Below are 19,852 nucleotides of genomic sequence, written 5' to 3' on the forward strand. Positions count from 1 at the left end.
GTGCTACTCCATTTCTTCTAAGGGATTCTTGCCCACAATAGTAGATATGATGGTCACCGGAATTAAATTCGCCCATGCCTGTCCATTTTAGTTCACTGATTCCCAAGATGTCGATGTTCAATCTTGCCATCTCATGTTTGACCACCTCCAGCTTACCTTGATTCATTGATCTGACATTCCAGGTTCCTAAACAATATTGTTCTTTATAGCATCGGATTTACTGTGGTTTTAATGTTTTATATATTTTGTATTTTATTGTGTGCTGTTTGGTTTTAATTTTTGTGAACCGCCCAGAGAGCTCCGGCTATTGGGCAGTATAGAAATGAAATAAATAAATAAATAAATAAATAAATGTTTAGACAGGAAAAATAGCTACAATTCCCAGCATAGCTGGCTGGGTCGTGCTGAGAGCTGTAGAACATTTTTCTGTCTAAACATGCGTGGGATTGCACCCTTAATAAATCAGAACAAAAACATGTTCATGGTTAAGAAGAATGGAAATTCTTATTTGATGAAGCTGCTAAGGGCCCAGGAGGAAGAGCTGGTTAAAGCGCTGGCCACCTTGCTTGTGAAGGTGAATTAGGGCGCATTCCTATTGGGATAGCCAGCCACTTCTGAAGTCGGAGGCGGACGTCTATCCAATGCGGGGGCAGGTGGAGCATGGAGGGGATCCTCTCCTCCACACTCCGGCTGCCCTGCATTTGTGGCTAGACAGCCAATTTTGGCTGTCTAGCTGGGAATGTCGGAGTTGGGGGGGGATGGACAGCACATAGGAAGCATCATAATGTCACTTCCGTGGTCTCCTCCCTGCCCCCTTTTGGCCCGCTCTGCATTGTGGTTGCAAGCACGGAGACAGGGAAGAACCATGCCACCTGCGAGGCAGGGGGTAGGGGGTGAGCAGCGCAATTTCTGGGAACCGAAAAATCCTATGGCCGTCAAGACACTGTCCTATGGCCATAGGATTGCTCTCCCCGAGGAAGGCAGAGAGGTGCAAGTTTTCCACATTACTGAGACGTAAGTCCAGTTGAGGCCAGTGGGGCTTAGTCCCAAAGAAGTATACTTAAGATTGCAACCTAAGCACGATCAGGCTGGAGTGACTTTAGTGGGATTTACTTCTGAGTAGACAGGAACAGTATTGGGGCACAAAGGAAATATGGGGGTTCATCCTGTAGAAAACAAGGAACAAAGGGGGCAGCTTCTTAGGGGATGCATAGCCCTTGCTGGATGTTGCCAAGGGAATAGGCATTCGAGTGCATATTTTGCCCAATGCTAATTTGAAACTTTTGTTTTACGTGAGGCAGTTATTTTGCACTCATGATTCCTTACTCATGGTTGTTTACTGGTTCTTTAGACAATGTTATGATCCTCCAGTTTCACTTCTGTATTTTTTAAGAGCACTTTCCTGGTTTTTTTTAAGAGCAGAGAAAATGGGGTATTGTTTCTGAAAGTGAAAGAAAGTATTTTCCTACTTGTGTAATTACAGTATTCTGCTGTAGCACAGTGCCACCTAGAGGTTATGTAGCAGAAAAACAGGAAAGGAAAGCCCTTTGCATAGAGCTCAGATCTCATTTTTGCAACAAAACCGAAAGTAGATACAGCGATTCACAGCCCTGTGTGGAAAAGCTCTTAATTTCCGTGTGAAACACCTATGAAGCTAAACGCAATTGCTCAGAGATTTTCAGCTACTGTTTGTTTGTTCAGTGCTACCAGTGTGTGCGTGACGCTTTAAAGCAGCCTTTGTCAACCTAGCACCCTCCAGGTGTGTCGAACTACAATTACCATCTTCTCCATCCCTGGCAGGATGATTGTTGAGGATAATGGGAGCTGTAATCCGATACACCTGGGGGGTGCCAAGTTGGCAAAGGTTGCTTTACAAAGTACAAGGTAGGGACAGCCCAAAACATTTTGTTGCTGGAGGTGAAGGAAAGGCGGTGCCCCCGCATTCCACCTACATAAGCCAACTAGGCTGAGAGTTGAATCTTACTTAACACTGGCAGTGGGACAGCATCCTCCACTACCGCTGAAGACCGCAAGCTAGCTTAAGGGGTGCAAGGAAGACCAAGTGGCGCACAGTTCTGTCTTCCAAAACCTCACCGCCCCTCAGCATCTGCCGCCTGAGGTGACTGCCTCACTCTGCCTAATGGTAGGGCCAGCCCTGGTACAAGAGGACTGGTTCTTGCTGAAGGAGCTTACAGTCTAAAATTCAATGGGAAGGGAAGAGAAGGCAAATGCAGAGCAGGGATACACAGTAAAATATGTAGTTGTTTCAGCTGCACATGCCTAGCCTCAGTTTCTTTTTTTCTCTAAGCAAAGGGGAAAATCGAACAACCTGAAATCATGCATTTCTCCAAAAGTCTCTTGACTGAGTCACCAAGCATGTAAGGCAAAACACAGAAGTTGTTATACTAGCACAGTGAGAAATTAATTGGAAGAGCGTATTCTGGCTTATTTCGCAAGCGATAAATCAGATTTTACCGGCTAATAAGTAAAATCAGCCGAGTCTTGCATTTCTGGCATCTTTAAATCAAATAAGGTACCTACATCTATTAGAATCCACCTTCAGTTTAAAATGACATTCTTCCCTTAAAAAAAAAATAATCCCACAACAGTCATACAAAAAGAGGGGCTCACATTAATGTTGCATGAAGAGGGTCGGTTGGATTCATCAGGTTTGGTGTTTTACAATCTATAAGGTCCTGAGAAAATGGAGAAATAAGGGACATCCGTTACGTTCCATAAGACTCTGATGATGTTGGGGGGTGGGGGGAGATGACCCTTTAAAATAAGAAACATCTGCAACTCTGTGTGGGAGATTGGGAAGAGGAATGTAGCCAGAAATCTTGACTTTATATTCATGTCTGCTAGCGTGTCTCACCCCTCTCATATATAAACTCATGATACATTTAAGGGAATGTTAGATCTCATTTTGAAGTCATTTCTAGCTGACGTCCATTTTTAGAGAGCAAGCAGCTGTAAGAATGGCTTTGTAGCCCCTTCCCTCTCTCACGCACCTTTGAGAGTGCAAAGAGCATGATCCTGTATATGTCCCATGCAGCTGGCAACACTCTAGGTAGGAGGGTGGGATGCTGGCTGTACCTATGTAATATATGCAGAGGTTGGCCACATTCAGCCCTCCAGTTGTTTAGATCTACAACCCCCATCAACCTACCAGGGAAGGCGATCAGCTGAGTGGAGGCAGATACAGAGATAGGGCTTTTCTACACAAGGCATTTATCATGTGCTCCTCGTTCCTTACGGTTATTTACAGGTTCTTTAGACCAGGAGTCCCTAACCCCCAGGCCACGGACCGGGCCACAGTAGGGGTGTGGGAACCCCCCCTTACCTTGGGTCCGCGGGCCTTGGCCGGCTCCGCTCTGCGGCGAGTCCACAGATCTGCCGGCCAGCTCCGGCCCTGTTCTTTGCAGTATTTATTTTATTTATTTATTTATTTATTTATTTATTTCTATACCGCCCAATAGCCGAAGCTCTCTGGGCGGTTCACAAAAACTAAAACCAAACAACACACATTAAAACAATTTAAAATAAATAGAACATTAAAACCACAATATAACAATACAACCACAATAAAACCTAGCAGCAGTACAGGAGTTTAAAATACAGATTTAAAACAGCAAAGATAAAAATTTAGAAAGCTAAAATGCCTGGGAAAATAAAGAGGTCTTCACCTGGCGCCGAAAGGAGTACAATGTAGGCGCCAGGCGAACCTCATTAGGGAGCTCATTCCAGAGCCGGGGTGCCACAACAGAAAAAGCCCTCCTCCTAGTAGCCACCCGCCTCACTTCCTTTGGCAGGGGCTCACGGAGAAGGGCTGCTGCTGATGATCTTAAGGTCCGGGCAGGCACATATGGGAGGAGGCGATCCTTCAGGTAACCTGGCCCCAAGCCGTTAAGGGCTTTGAATGTTAACACCAGCACTTTGAATCGGGCCCGGAAATGGACCGGCAGCCAGTGCAGCTGGAAAAGTACTGGCGTAATATGAGCTCGCAGGCCAGTCCCTGTTAACAATCTTGCTGCCCTATTTTGGACCAGCTGAAGTTTCCGGACCGTTTTCAAAGGCAGCCCCACGTATAACGCATTGCAGTAATCCAGACGAGAAGTTATCAGAGCATGGATAACTGTAGCTAGGCTATCTCTGTCCAGATAAGGGCGTAGTTGGTATACCAGCCTAAGCTGATAAAAAGTGCTCCGTGCCACTGAGTTCACCTGTGCCTCAAGTGACAGTTCTGGATCCAAGAGCACCCCCAAACTACGAACCAGATCCTTTAGGGGGAGTGCAACCCCCTCCAGAACAGGTTGATTATCACCTAGCCGGGCAGACGAACCACCCACTAACAGTACCTCCGTCTTGTCTGGATTGAGTTTCAGTTTATTGGCCCTCATCCAGTCCATTACCGTGCCCAGGCACTGGTTCAGAACAGCCACTGCCTCACCTGGTTTTGATGAGAAAGAGAGATAGAGCTGGCCTATTACTGTTAGCCTATTATAGCCTATTACTGTTTTCCGCCTCCCAGCAGAGCAGAGCAAGCTGCTCCAGCTTGTCCAGGGACTACAGAAGCAGGCAAGCTCCCAGAGAGCGAGCGAACAGAGTGAGCGAACAGGGGGAGCAAACAGGAGTTGGCCAGGGGAGTTGGCCAGGGGAGGTCAAGGGGGAGGCCCCTAACATTTTTTTTCATTTTTTTCATTTTTTATTTTAACTAACTTTTTTCCATTTATTTGTCTTGTAACACACACTTTCACACCAGTGGGACTCTGCTTTTAACCTCTACTGAGTAGAGGAGCAGGCACAGGCTAGTCTAGAACAATCACAAAGCTAGACACAAAAAGGGAAAAGAGGCTATGGAAGGACAAGACTCTCCAGTGGTGGTGACCTGCAAGGTGTGTGCAATGTTTGTTTTCTTGCCTGAGAACAACATGGCCTACACCTGCAACAAGTGCAAGTTGATCACGCTGCTGGAGGAAAAAGTAAGTGGACTGGAGCGGCGACTGTCGACCCTCCGGGGAATAAGAGAACACGAAGAGTTCTTGGACAGAATGGGGGAACTACAGCAGCAAAGGGCAGACCAGAAGCTTGAGGAGCGACAGCAAGATGAGGCAGTGGGAAATGCTGAGGTGAAGAAAAATGGAATAGAGGATACTCCTTGGAAAAGGGTGACAGTTAGGAGAAGAAGAACTAGACGCCACTCTGCACCGGTGGAAGCAGTGGAGCTGTGGAACCGATTCCAGGTACTTGCGGATGAGACTGGAGGACAGCCTGCAGAGGAAGAATGACAGGGGAACCTGCATGAGAGTGAGCAAGAGGCTAAAGGTCAGTCAAACAGAGGCGATGAAACCCAGGCCTACAAGAAGAAGAAGAGAAGAGTGGTAGTAGTGGGAGACTCCTTGCTGCGTGGGATCGAGACCCAAGTATGTCGCGAAGACCCATGGACTCGCCAGGTATGTTGTCTCCCGGGAGGACAGATTAGAGACGTGACTGAAAGGTTGCCTGCACTCATAAAGCCCACTGACAGGTATCCCTTTCTTCTCATCCATGTGGGAACAAATGATACCGCCAAGCGGAGCTACAAAGAAATCACATCAGACTTTGAAGCTTTGGGAAGGAAACTCAAGAACTTTGGGGCCCAGATAGTTTTCTCATCCATCCTTCCAGTAGTTAGAAGAGGGACAGAAAGGGAACGAAAAATACTCCGGGTGAATGACTGGCTACGAAGGTGGTGCCGACGAGAGAGATTTGGATTCTGGGACCACGGGCTATACTTCCTGGAAAATGGGCTGTTGGCTAGGGATGGGTTGCACCTCACAAAGGCTGGGAAGAATGTATTTGGCCACAGCATGAAGAACTTCATCAGGAGGGCTTTAAACTGAATCCTACGGGGAAGGGAGATGTAATGTTGGGGGTAACAATGGACATAGGCACATGCACTGCAATGGAGAGAACAGCTCTGATAACGCCCAATAATAGTCTTCAGACACATGTAGGAAGAAAGCCAGACTATGAAGCACATGGTCTTCGATGTCTATATACTAATGCCCAGAGTATGGGAAACAAACAGAATGAACTTGAACTCTTAATACAAGAGGGATATTATGACCTGATAGGTATAACTGAGACTTGGTGGGATGACTCTCATGACTGGAATACAGCAATTGAAGGATATAACTTGTTCAAAAAGAACAGGAGGAACAGAAAGGGAGGTGGGGTTGCACTGTATGTGAAAAATACATATCTCTGCACAGAAATACAGGAGGAGGAGCTTGGTAGCCCCATCGAGAGCATCTGGGTTGAAATAAATGGAGCACAGAATAAAAGGAACCTGGTGGTCGGAGTCTACTACCGGCCACCCAATCCAGGAGAAGACAAGGATGAAACTTTTGAAAAGCAAATAGCCAATGTTTCAAGGAAGCATGATGTGGTAGTAATGGGGGACTTCAATTTCCCCGATATTTGTTGGGAGACAAATTCTGCAAAACATGGCCCCTCCAGGAAATTCCTGACTTGTGTGGCGGATAACTTCCTCCTACAGAAAGTAGAGGAAGGAACTAGAGGATCGGCTATCCTTGACTTGATCCTAACCAACAGAGATGACTTAGTGGATAAAGTAGCAGTTACAGGAACTCTGGGGGAAAGCGACCATGTTGTACTTGAGTTCTTGGTTCTAAGGGAAGCAAAAGCCGAGTGTAGTCAAAAGCGTACCCTGGATTTTAGGAAAGCTGATTTTCATAAACTCAGAACAATGATCAGTAAGGTCCCATGGCAAGCGATGCTAGCGAGAAAAGGAGTCTAAGATGGGTGGGAGCTTTTAAAAAAGGAAATTCTCAAGGCACAATCACAAGCAATTCCAACAAGAAGAAAAGGTGGAAGACAACAGAAGAAGCCAGTGTGGCTTCACAAAAAGCTTAGGGATGACCTGAAAACAAAAAAGGACACATATAGGAAGTGGAAAGAAGGCCAAGTAACAAAGGAAGAGTACAGGCAGGTAGCGCAGAATTGCATGGATGGCGTCAGGAAGGCTAAAGCTGAGAACGAGCTGAGGTTAGCAAGGGATGTTAAAAACAACAAAATGGCTTTCTTCAGCTACGTGCATAGTAAAAGGCAGAGGAAAGAAATGGTGGTTCAGCTATTAAATAAGGATGGCAAAACGATAACAGATGACAAAGAAAAGGCAGAGGTGCTCAATTCCTACTTTGGCTCAGTCTTCTCCCAAAAGAGGGTCTATGACCCCCCTGGCAAAGGCGAAGTACAGGCTGAAGGGGCAGGATGGCAGCTTGAGATCGACAGGCATATGGTCAAGGAACACCTCATTACTTTGAATGAGTTCAAATCTCCAGGGCCAGATGAACTGCATCCTAGAATAATAAAGGAACTGGCAGAAGAACTCTCAGAACCGCTGTCTATTCTCTTTGAGAAATCATGGAGGACGGGGGAAGTGCCAGATGACTGGAGGAGGGCTAACGTTGTCCCTATTTTCAAAAAGGGTAAAAAGGAGGAACCTGGGAACTACAGACCAGTCAGTCTGACATCAATCCCTGGGAAAATTCTGGAGCAGATCATAAAGCAATCCATCTGGAAGCACCTTGACAACAATGCCGTGATTACTCGAAGCCAACATGGATTTGTCAAAAACAAGTCCTGCCAGACAAATCTGATCTCATTTTTTTTATCAAGTAACCTCCCTTGTAGACCGTGGGAATGCTGTAGACATCATATACCTCGACTTCAGCAAAGCTTTCAACAAAGTGCCCCATGATATCCTGATGAGCAAACTAGCTCCAAGTGGGCTAGATGAAACAACGATCCGGTGGATCCACAGTTGGCTACAGAATCGGACTCAAAGAGTGCTTATCAATGGGACCTTCTCAAACTGGGGACAGGTAACGAGTGGGGTACCGCAGGGCTCAGTCCTGGGCCCAGTGTTCTTCAACATTTTTATGAATGACTTGGAGGAGGAGGTGCAGGGAATGCTGATCAAATTTGCAGATGACACAAAATTGGGCGGGATAGCTAATACTTTGGAAGACAGAAACAAAATTCAAAGTGATCTTGATAGACTGGAGCACTGGGCAGAAAACAACAGAATGACATTTAATAGGGACAAATGCCAAGTTCTGCACCTAGGAAAAAGAAACCAAATGCACAGTTACAAGATGGGGGATACGTGGCTCAACCACACTACAAGCGAGAAGGATCTTGGAATTGTTGTCGATCACAAGCTGAATATGAGCCAACAATGTGATGTGGCTGCAAAAAAGGCAAATGCTCTTTTGGGCTGCATTCATAGAAGCATCGCTTCCAAATCCCGGGAAGTACTAGTTCCCCTCCACTCAGCACTGGTTAGGCCTCATCTGGAGTACTGTGTCCAGTTCTGGGCACCACACTTTAAGAAGGATGCAGACAAACTGGAGAGGGTTCAGAGGAGGGCAACAAAGATGATCAGGGGACTGGAAACAAAGCCCTATGAAGAGAGACTGAAAGAACTGGGCATGTTTAGCCTTGAGAAGAGAAGACTGAGGGGAGATATGATAGTACTCTTCAAGTACTTGAAAGGTTGTCACAGAGAAGAAGGCCAGGATCTCTTCGTGATCATCCCAGAGTGCAGAACAAGGAATAATGGGCTCAAGTTACAGGAAGCCAGATTCTGGCTGAACTTCAGGAAAAACTTCCTGACTGTAAGAGCAATACGACAATGGAACCAATTACCTGGGGAGGTGGTGGGCTCTCCCACACTGGAGGCCTTCAAGACGAGGCTGGACAGCCATTTGTCAGGGATGCTGTAACTTGGATTCCTGCATTGAGCAGGGGGTTGGACTCAATGGCCTTGTAGGCCCCTTCCAACCCTACTATTCTATGATTCTATGATTCTATGAAAATGTCATCACCAAAATTCTGACCGGAAGCATATTGGCAGAACAGGGACGTAAATGGCATCCCAGCGGCCGGAAGTCCTCCCCCAGCTGGAGCCGGCCAGCAGCTCTGCAGACTCGAGCGGAGCTGGCCAGGGCCGGCGAGGATTCCAGGGGGGAGGGATAGATCGCCCCCCACGTGGACCCAAGGTAAGGGGGTTCCCACACCCTTACTGCAGCCCAGTCCCATCCCCCCCCCCCCAGTCCGTGGAAAAATTGGCTTCCATGGACCAGTCCCTGGTCCCAAAAAAGTTGGGGACTGCTGCTTTAGACAACATTGTGACCCTCCAGTTTCACTTCTGTGTCTATCAAGCACTTTCAGCGACGTTTTTTAGAGCAGGTAAAATGCAGCATTTAATTGTGAAAGGGGATGAAATTCCTTTTTTTTACTTGTGTATTTGCACTATTTCACTGTACCATAGTGTTACCTAGTGGTTATATAGTAGAAAAGCAGGAAAGGAAACACTCTTCTGTAGTGCGCAGATCTCAATTCTGTGATGAAACCAAAAGTAGATACAGCGGATTAACAGCCTTGTGTAGAAAAGCTCATGTATATGCAAAATTCATATATTAGAAGAAATGAGCACAAAAATCCATGCATGCTTCCTAGTGGGCTCTGAAAAAAAAGTCTCAAACTGATGCAGAAACAGGATGAAACAAACGGAGTTTTGGAAAAAGGAGAAACCGAGAGAAACTGACAGATTTGTCCATTCCAATTGCAGGGTGGGATGAGAAACTATTTGTTCTAGGCTTCTGTCTATAGTTGGATGATATGAGTTTATCAATGCAAGTTCTGCTACTACAGATCGCCTTCTCTTGAGCACCTCTATGGAAGCCCAGGACCAATCAACACAATTATGCTAGGAGTTATGCAGTGTCTTATTGGATCATCTTCTCTTGCTGTAAGCAGAGCTGAAAATCACACATGTAGGATTTGATATGGATTCTAGAAACTTCACATTTCTAGGAGCCCAACTTCTTCCCTCAGCCCTGACTGGTTCTTAAATATTTGATGCTTGTGGAGTGTCTGTGCATTTAAAAAAAGTATATGTTGCAATTTGGATACGAACTTGTGAGTCATCAAACAGGATGGAGTGGAAGATATTGTCAAGTATCGTATATAAGAGAGAGGGTTTAAGGTAGCTTATGTAATGCAAATAATTTTAGTCATTTCAGGGCAATAGTGGCTTTATCACAAGGGCAGTATCCAGCACCGCCACTGTGCTCCTGCTGTTTCTGTTGCACCAGTGGGACCCACCGCTGGTGCAACAGGAAACAAGCACTTCCAAAAGCAACCTCGGAAATGAGCAGAAACGCTCACATCCGGAATAAGACAGGTCAGTGGAGCTCCCTTCTGCAAGCTGACTTGCCTTGTTCTGGAAACTAGTGTTTTGGCTAATTTCCAATTGCTTCAGGATCTGCTAGCTTCCCACTACACCAGTGGTGGGTCCCACTAGCGCAGGGGTAGCAGTGGATACTGCTCAAAGCATTTTGTACTTCTAATACATACAAAAGATTAAGGGTGCATTCCTGTGCAGGTAGGCGGCCGCCTCCAAACTCGGAGGCAGCCGCCTATCCAATGCAGGGCAGGAGAAGCATGGAGGGGATCGTTCCCTTCACACTTCTCCTGCAATGCATTTGCGGCTAGACAGTCAATTTCAGCTACACACACATCGGGTGTGTCGTACCGGCATTTCCGTCCTCCCCACCCCGGAGCGCCCCGCTTTGGCCGCTCTGCGCTCCTCTTGCGAGCGCAGAGCCCAGGGCTGTTCTGTGCTGCCTGCGAGGCAGCACGGAAGGGAGAAAGTTCGGTTCTCCGAGAGCTGACCTCGGAGCGCGAGCTCCAAGGTCAGTTCCCAGAAAACCAAATATCCTATGGCCGTCTAGCCACTGACTAGCAGCCATAGGATTGCTCCCTCCATTGACCAATAGGGGATTATAAATTTACAATAACCAAAGAATTCCATGATAGGTTATATTCAGCAAAAAGTCCTCAGCACATCTTTTTTAATGTACTATACAAGTTTCATTTAAGATCGCAACGAAGAGGTCCAGAGTTATCACTTGTATAGCATTTTCACCATTCTGGTAGCATTTCTGTGTATTAGCTAGCTGCGTGATAGGCAGAAACTCAGTAGGTGAATAAAAGTTTCCTACAACAACAAAATATCCTCTCAAAAGCTGTATCTGTTGAAATTCTGCCTGTCTTGTATCATTTAAGGGCACAGCTGCCCTGCCAGAAAACAAAGGCAGCAACTTTATACCTGTCTGTGGACAGTGCTCCCCGAACGACAAACTGTTCCTGTTTATGAACCGTCTTTCAATGTGAAACCATTCAAGAAGCTGAGGACTGTTCGTTACAAAAGACTGTTGCCACCGGGACACCTAATATGTTATATGAAGTGAGTACAATACATGCTGTGAGAGTTGCATGTCGGTCCTTTGTATTCTGAGTTGTTTGTTATCAGAGTTGTTCGTTAAACCGTTCACAGAGGTTGCATTTCTCTTTCTCCTGCATTTGCTCTTCTGCCAGGGCACAGTCCAGGAGCGGCAGATAGCAGGCTGTTCAGATGGTTAATTTAGAAGGTTAGGGTGAGTGTGTTAAAGAGAGAACGAGGTGGGGGGAGAAGGGGGGGGTAGATAGGATATATATTAAAAAGATTTCTCTAAGGTTGCACACTTTATTTCTTTATTACATTTATATCCTGCCTTTTTTCCTCCTTAAGGAACCCAAGGCAGTGTACATAATCATCCTCCTCCATTTTATCCTCACAACAATAACCCTATGAGGTAGGCTGGGCTGAGAGTCTGTGACTGGCCCAAAGTCACCCAGTGAGCTTCCATGGCTGAGTGGGGACTAGAACCCGGATCTCCCAACTCCCACGTCAGCAGTCTTGCCACTACACCACACTGGCACACTTGGGAGGAAGTACCATTCAACCCAATAGGTCTTATTTCCCTGTAAGTGTGCACAGAGTAGGGTTGGAGGAATCTGAAAATGGTTCCAGCAAGGAGTGGTAAAACTTAGTTTTGGAAGGGCAAGTGTGTGTTGACAGGTTGACTTCAACTATTTCTTTCGCTTGTCCTATTTACATAGTTTTAATCAATGTGCTTGTCATTGTGATGTGCTATGATCGTGTCTCCAAAAGTATTTGTCCTATCAGTACGATTGCTGAAAGGACTATGATGCTCTGGGGCCACCCTTTCAAATAAGTAATGTTCCTTCTAACAATAAAAATAAGGTAGTCATATAGAGCAGGGGTAGGGAACTTGTGGCCATCCGAATGTTTTGCCTACAACTTCCGCCAGCCCTAGCCAGCATAGCCAATGGTGGGGGTTCATGGCAATTGTAGGCCAAAACTTCTGGAGGGCCACAAGTTGCTCACTCCTGCTAACATAATCTAATTTTACACCATATGTAGGTTTTACTGATATGTGTACTGGATTTATGAAGTTATCTGCCTACTCTACTTCCCAAAAGGCTGACCCAGCAGTCTCTTCCTTGGATTGGGATTTCAGAATCTCTCCAGAATTCAGGCATAGAAACACTGAAGTGATCAGACTCAAAAGGAAGATAGGGTTCCTTTTCATAATTGTATAGCAGAAAAAGTGTTGATAGGGTCATTAAGTCTTCAGTCCTGTACTTCATTACCTGGGAGTAATTCCCAGTGATCCTAATGGTATTTATTTCTGAGTATACACACAAGAACATAAGAAGAGTCATGCTGGATCAGACCAAGATCCATCTAGTCCAGCATTCTGTTCACATGGTAGCCAATCAGCTGCCCACGGGAAACCAACAACCAGGACATGAATGCAACAGCACCCTCCCGCCCATGTTCCCCAGCAACTGGTGTACATAGGCATACTGCCTCTGATACTGGAGGTATCATATAGCCACCAGGACTGGTAGACATTGACAGCCTCCTCCTCCAGGAATTTGTCCAATCTCCTTTTAAAGCCAAACAAATTGGTGGCCATCACTACATCTTGTGGAAGTTAATTCCATAATTTAACTATGCACTGTGTGAAGAGGTACTTCTTTTTATCTGTCTTGAATCTCCCACCAATCAGCTTCATGGGATGACCCAGGGTTCTAGTATTATGAGAGAGGGAGAAAAATGTCTCCCTATCCACATTCTCCACACTGTGCATAATTTTGTACACCTCTGTCATGTCTCCCCTTACTCACCGTTTTTCCAGGTTAAACAATCCCAGCTGTTGTAACCTTCCCTCACTGGGGAAATGCTCCAGCCCCTTGATCATTTTAGCTGCCCTTCTCTGCACCTTTTCCAGCTCTACAATATCCTTTTTCAGGTGCGGTGACCAGAACTGTGTGGTTGCACCATAGATTTATATAAGGGCAGTATGATATTGGCAGTTTTATTTTCAATACCTTTCCTAATTATGCCTAACATGGAGTTTGCCTTTTTCACAGCAACCGCACACTGGATTGACATCTTCATTGAGCTGTCTACCACAACCCCAAGATCTCTTTCTTAGTCACTGCTAGCTAAGATCCCATCAGCTTATACTTAAAGTTGGGATTTTTTGCCCCAACATGTATCACTTTGCACTTGCTTACATTGAACTCCATTTGCCATTTTGATGTCCATTCTCTCAGTTTGGAGAGATCCTTTCAGAGCTTCTCATAATCCATTTTTGGTTTAACCACACATATATGATTGCACTGTAAATGTAGAAAAATAATTAAAATAGTATTTTCTTACCACTGCGTTACAGTTTGCGGCTTCCAAAGTGCCCTCTTCTACAGTATTAAAAGTACAGGGTCTCCCTGCACCCTAGGAAAAATCTCAGCACCTGACTGAGTTAGGAATTTTCAGTACCATTCTATGAGTGTTTAGTCAGAAGTAAGCCCTACTGTGTTCAGTAGATTTACTCCCCAGTAAATGTATTTAGGACCACAGCCATTTTTTCTCAACCCCATGCACTATAAAAATTTCATGTTGACTTCCAAGAACATCAGATATTTTCCCCCAGTCCTGATGGTGTGCACTGAATATTTTCCCCCACCTATTAATTGTTTTATATAAAAAGAAAAAATACATCCTTAACATCAGGGTACTGTTGCTCTTAAGGGGCCACGGTGGCTTAGTGGTTAAGACGCTGAACTGCAGACTGGAAGGTCGGCAGGTCAGCAGTTCGAGACCCGAGTGCTGCGTGATGGAGTGAGCTCCTGTCTTCAGTCCCAGCTTCTGCCAACCTAGCAGTTCGAAAGCTAGGTTGCAAGCTTTCAATTGCAAGTAGATAAATAGGTACCGCCTCGGCGGGAAAGGTAACAGCGTTCCGTGCACCTCGGTTTTCCGTCAAGCCGGCCACATGACCACGGAAGCGTCTTCGGACAGCGCTGGCTCTTCGGCTTAGAAATGGGGATGAGCACCGCACCCTAGAGTCGGACACGACTGGTTGGGGACACCTTTTTTTACTGTTGCTCTTAAGAGCCTCGTGTGGCGCAGAGTGGTAGACGGCAGTATTGCAACTAGGGATGTCAGAGAATTCCGCCACGGACTCCAGTGAGGCCGGAATCTTTAGAATCCGGCCCCCCTGAGTCCGTGACGGAACGGCCACCCCCTTCGCCACCCCGCAGAATCCCCCCGGGATGGACCTACCTGGTGCTGGATGCGGCGGCGGCAGCGGATGAAGTGGTGGTGGCTCCAGCCACTGCCAGGCTGCTGCGGCCGCAAATGGCCGCAGGACGCCATTTGCGTCCGCAGCAGCCCGGCAGCGGGTGGAGGCCTTGCTGCGGATCAGCCCAGCCAGCGCCTCTGCGGCCTGGCTGCGGAGCAGAGCCAGCTGGGAAGGATTCTGGGGGGGAGGAACGGGTCGCCTCCCCCCTCGGTCGAGGATTCAGGGGGGAGAAATGAATCGCCTCCCCCCACCTGTGGACCCCAGTGGAGCCAGGTAAGTGGGGTTTCATACACCCCTAATTGCAACTGAAACTCTCCCCATGACCTGAGTTCGATCCCAGCAGAAGCCGGGTCTCAGGTAGCTGGCTCAGGTCGACTCAGCCCTCCATCCTTCCGAGGTCGGTAAAATGAGTACCCAGCTGGCTGGGGGAAAGGTAGTCATGACTAGAGATGTACGAAAGTCACTTACCTGTTCCTGGATTATGTTGATGGTGCGGGGGGGGGGCGTTCCGTCCCTCCCCCCGGAATCCTCGCCAGGGGGGAGGCGCTCCGTTCCTCCCCCCCCCCCGAAATTCTTCGAGGCCGGCTGTGCTCCGCAGCAGCTCCGCGGAGTAGCCAGCCAGGCCCGGCCAGGCCAGAGCCGTCCGCAGCCGGATTTCTGGCCGCGGAGGGCTCTGGGTAAAACAAACAAAAAAAAAACGTGTACACAAATGGCGGCGGCTATGGCCGCCACCATTTGCGTTCCTTATTTTTGCCATCTTAATCTACGTAAATATTTACGTAGACTATGACGGTGAAAATCAAGGGAAACGGAAATAGCGTAGCGGGCGCTATTTGCGTCCCTTTTTGATTCCCCGTTTTAGCCTACGTAAATATTTACGTAGGCTAAAACGGGGAATCAAAAAGGGACGCAAATAGTGCCCGCTACGCTATTTGCGTTCCCCTTGATTTTCGCCGTCATAATCTATGTAAATATTTACGTAGATTAAGACGGAAAAAATAAGGAATGCAAATGGTGGCGGCCGTAGCCGCTGCCATTTGCATACGCGGTTTTTTTTTTTTTTTTAACCCACCCAGCCATGATAGGCTACATAAAGATTTACGTAGCCTATCACGTCGTGTTTTTGTTTTTGTTTTAACCTAGTCATGCTAGGCTACATAAATCTTTACGTAGCCAATCACGTCTTTTTCTTTCTTTCTTTTTTTCTTTTACAAGAGTGGAAATGGCGGTGGCGGCAGCCGGTCGGAAGACCGGCAGCCACAGCCACCAACACTCGGAAGATCCGCCCCAGGCGAGTCTCGTCCCAGGGGGGATCCGCGGGGGGGCGGGGGGGTGGCAGGCCATTCTGCCACGGAGTTCGGGGAGCCGAATGCACTGGCATTCAGCCTCACCATGATCCGTGGAGGAATTCTCTGCCATCCCTAGTCACGACTGGGGAAGGCAATGGCAAACCACCCCGCTACAGTCTGCCATGAAAACACCAGCGCAAGCGGCATCCCTCTAGGGGTCAGTAATGACCCGGTGCTTGCACAGGAGGAATTGTTGCTCTTGCAGGTGCAATCGCCGTACCTTAAGAAGAGCAGAAGAATGTTATGGGATAAGGAGAAATTAGGGTGACCAGATGCAAAAAAGGACAGGGCTTCTGAATCTTTAATAGTTGTGTAGAGCAGGGGTAGGCAGACTTCAGGCTTACAGGATCTACTTTGTTTTTTACTCAAAAGCTGAGTCCAGGAATTTCTTTGGAATCTCAGGATGAATGGAGGTCCTAGTTGTTCTGCCCAAAATGCCACTCCTGGTTACCCCCGAGCTTTCTTAATTTCAGCAGTACAATGGGGGGGGGGGTCACTTTGTTGTTGCTATTGTTAAACTGTTGAGAGTCAGAAATACTTGCTGATCTACTACAAACCACCCAGAAATCTATCATTAGATCCACATCTTCCTTCTGCCTACCACTGGTGCAGAAGAGGGAATTTCAGCAAGTGTAGCCTGTCCTGCGAGCTACAAAATCCCTCTTCTGCAAAACAATTAAAGGCATATGAGTTCTGCCCTCACTGGCATCTGGCCACCCTAAATCAGTTGCCATGTCCCACCACCACAGTGGGGCAGCTAGGGCTGGACTTTGGGATCAAATTCCAGCGCCCCGCAGCCCAGGGCCCCCTGGAATGACCACCCAGAGAGTGCTATGCGTCAGGGGCCATGGCAAACTGGCCCTGAATTCAGGGGCCCGTTGGGGCTGACGCTGCTTGCCGCAGTAGCCTTTCCTCCTATTTTTTTTTATCATTGGGAGCAGCCAAGCAGGAATGTACATAAATTGTACAAATGCTCGTTTTTTGTTTTTATTTTAAAAATAGATAATCCTTTTCTAAAACCAAATAGAGTTTATTCCCACATAAATGTGTTTAGGGTCGGGGCAGCAGAAGCAAACCCAGCTTTATACCTGTAGTCAGAATGGTGCTTTGTTTTAGGCAAGTTTTAAAACACAACACTGCACATGTTCAGAGCAATTTTTTTCCTTTCTTTTTTAAAATCAGGGTCTGCAAACACATCCCCACCACACCGCCGCCACCCTCTGTTAGGAATGCAGAAGGACTTGGTGGGCAGTGAGTGAACGAGAAGTGTTAGCTGTGTGTGCGCAACTGAAGTAATACCATGTGGTCATCTCAAGCGCCCTCAGTAAGGGCGCAATCCTATGCATGTTTAGACAGGAAAAAGGCCTACAACTCCCAGCATGCCCCAGCCAGCCACAGCTGGCTGGGGCATGCTGGGAGTTGTAGGACTTTTTCCTGTCTAAACATGAATAGGATTGCTCCTAAAACCATTAAGTCCAGGGTCTAAAATTACCTAACTGCACCACCCACACGCTTAGTCAAATTGGAACAAAAAAACCAAACCGGCACGACTTGACCTTCTGCAGAACAGAAAGCAGCCCCAGAGTCCTCCCTTCACTTCTCAGTCCAAGCCCCCTCCTGCTGGCTAGCTGCGGGGAGCTCTAAAGCCTTTAATGCAGTTCAGAGCCTGCAGCCGTACTGTTTGTACCTAGGAACAACTCTGCCCTAAGCTGGCCGAATGTGGCTTGGCTGAAGTTTTCCCACAGCACCATATCTCTTGAAGGGCCTTGGCCTTAAAAGGCCAGAATCCCCTATTTCCCACTCTGTGGGAACTGCAGTTTCAGGACAAAAAGACATGTAACCCTACAAGGCCAGCCCTTTCCATCTAGGTACACTTGCAATGACTTTTTTCTGTATTTCATTTCATTCCATTTATTATATTTCTATACCGCCCCATAGCCGACGCTCTCTGGGTGGTTCACAAAAATTAAAAACCATTAAAATACATGATATAAAATATAAAAACCATTCACATAATGACATAAAACAAATAATACACACAACAACAAAATATACCTAAAACAATTTAAAACAATCAGCCAGAGACAATCAGAGAGTCATATGCTGCCAAATGCCTGAGAGAAGAGGGCAGTTTTAACCTGGCACTAAAAAAATGACAATGTTGGTGCCAGGCAGGCCGCATCAGGGAGATTATTCCACAAATGGGGAGCCGCCACCAAAAAGACCCTCTCCCTTGTTGCTGCCCTCTGAGCTTCTCTGGGAGGAGGCTCCCAGAGGAGGGCCTTGGATGCAGAGCATAGTGTATGGGTCGGTTCATGCCAGGAGAGGCGTTCTAGGTGCTCTAGGATTTCCATCCCTTTAGAATTCCATAGCTTGTCCACCGACTACTCCTATTAGAGTATCGCAGTGATAGGAGAAATTGTACCTGCTGAACTGAACCTGCTCCAGATTATTAAAGAACAGGTCCCATGGCAAGTGACTCTAATGAGAAAAGGAGTCCAAGATGGGTGGGAGCTTTTAAAAAGGGAAATTCTCAAGGCACAATTACAAACAATTCCAACAAGAAGAAAAGGTGGCTTCACAACAAGCTCAGAGATTACCTGAAAACAAAAAAGGACACATATAGGAAGTGGAAAGAAGGCCAAGCAACAAAGAAAGACTACAGGCAGGTAGCACAGAATTGCAGGGATGGCGTCAGGAAGGCTAAAGCTGAGAATGAGCTGAGGTTAGCAATGGATGCTAAAAACAACAAAAAGGCTTTCTTCACATACGTGCATAGTAAAAGACAGAGGAAAGAAATTGGTGGTTCAGCTATTAAATAAGGATGGCAAAATGATAAAAGATGACAAAGAAAAGGCAGAAGTGCTCAATTCCTACTTTGGCTCAGTCTTCTCCCAAAAGAGGATCTATGACCCCCCTGGCAAAGGCGAAGTACAGGCTGAAGGAGCAGGATTGCAGCGTCAGATCGATAGGCATATGGTCAAGGAACACCTAATGACTTTGAATGAGTTCAGCTCTCCAGGGACAGATGAACTGCATCCTAGAGTAATAAAGGAATTGGCAGAAGAACTCTCAGAACCGCTCTCTATTCTCTTTGAGAAATCATGGAGGACGGGGGAAGTGCCAGATGACTGGAGGAGGGCTAATGTTGTCCCTATCTTCAAAAAGGGTAAAAAGGAGGAACCTGGGAACTACAGACCAGTCAGTCTGACATCAATCCCTGGGAAAATTCTGGAGCAGATCATAAAGCAATCCATCTGGAAGCACCTTGACAACAATGCCGTGATTACTCGAAGCCAACATGGATTTGTCAAGAACAAATCCTGCCAGACGAATCTGATCTCATTTTTTGATCAAGTAACCTCCCTTGTAGACCGTGGGAATGCTGTAGACATCATATACCTCGACTTCAGCAAAGCTTTCGACAAAGTGCCCCATGATATCCTGATGAGCAAACTAGCTCAAAGTGGGCTAGATGAAACAACGATCCGGTGGATCCACAGTTGGCTACAGAATCGGACTCAAAGAGTGCTTATCAATGGGACCTTCTCAAACTGGGGACAGGTAACGAGTGGGGTACCACAGGGCTCAGTCCTGGGCCCAGTGCTCTTCAACATTTTTATTAATGATTTGGAGGAGGAGGTACAGGGAATGCTGATCAAATTTGCAGATGACACAGAATTGGGCGGGATAGCTAATACTTTGGAAGACAGAAACAAAATTCAAAGTGATCTTGATAGACTGGAGCGCTGGGCAGAAAACAACAATGACATTTAATAGAGTTAAATGCCAAGTTCTGCACCTAGGAAAAAGAAACCAAATGCACAGTTACAAGATGGGGGATACGTGGCTCAACAACACTACAAGTGAGAAGGATCTTGGAATTGTTGTCAATCACAAGCTGAATATGAGCCAACAATGTGATGTGGTTGCAAG

General features: G+C 46.7%; 1 long non-coding RNA gene across 1 annotated transcript in view; it reads left to right on the forward strand.

Annotated features, from left to right (window-relative positions):
- The window catches only part of LOC146349494 (uncharacterized), a 49,251-nt gene that overhangs the window by 7,654 nt on the left and 21,745 nt on the right, over positions 1 to 19,852 (forward strand). Inside the window, exon 2 of the long non-coding RNA XR_014789000.1 lies at positions 11,140 to 11,320. This is a non-coding gene — a long non-coding RNA (uncharacterized LOC146349494). The remainder of the gene's footprint in view (positions 1 to 11,139; positions 11,321 to 19,852) is intronic.

The sequence above is a fragment of the Heloderma suspectum genome, chromosome 3, assembly GCF_057233095.1.
Source record: "Heloderma suspectum isolate Gila_16-S chromosome 3, 16-S_ref, whole genome shotgun sequence".
NCBI lineage: Eukaryota > Metazoa > Chordata > Lepidosauria > Squamata > Helodermatidae > Heloderma > Heloderma suspectum.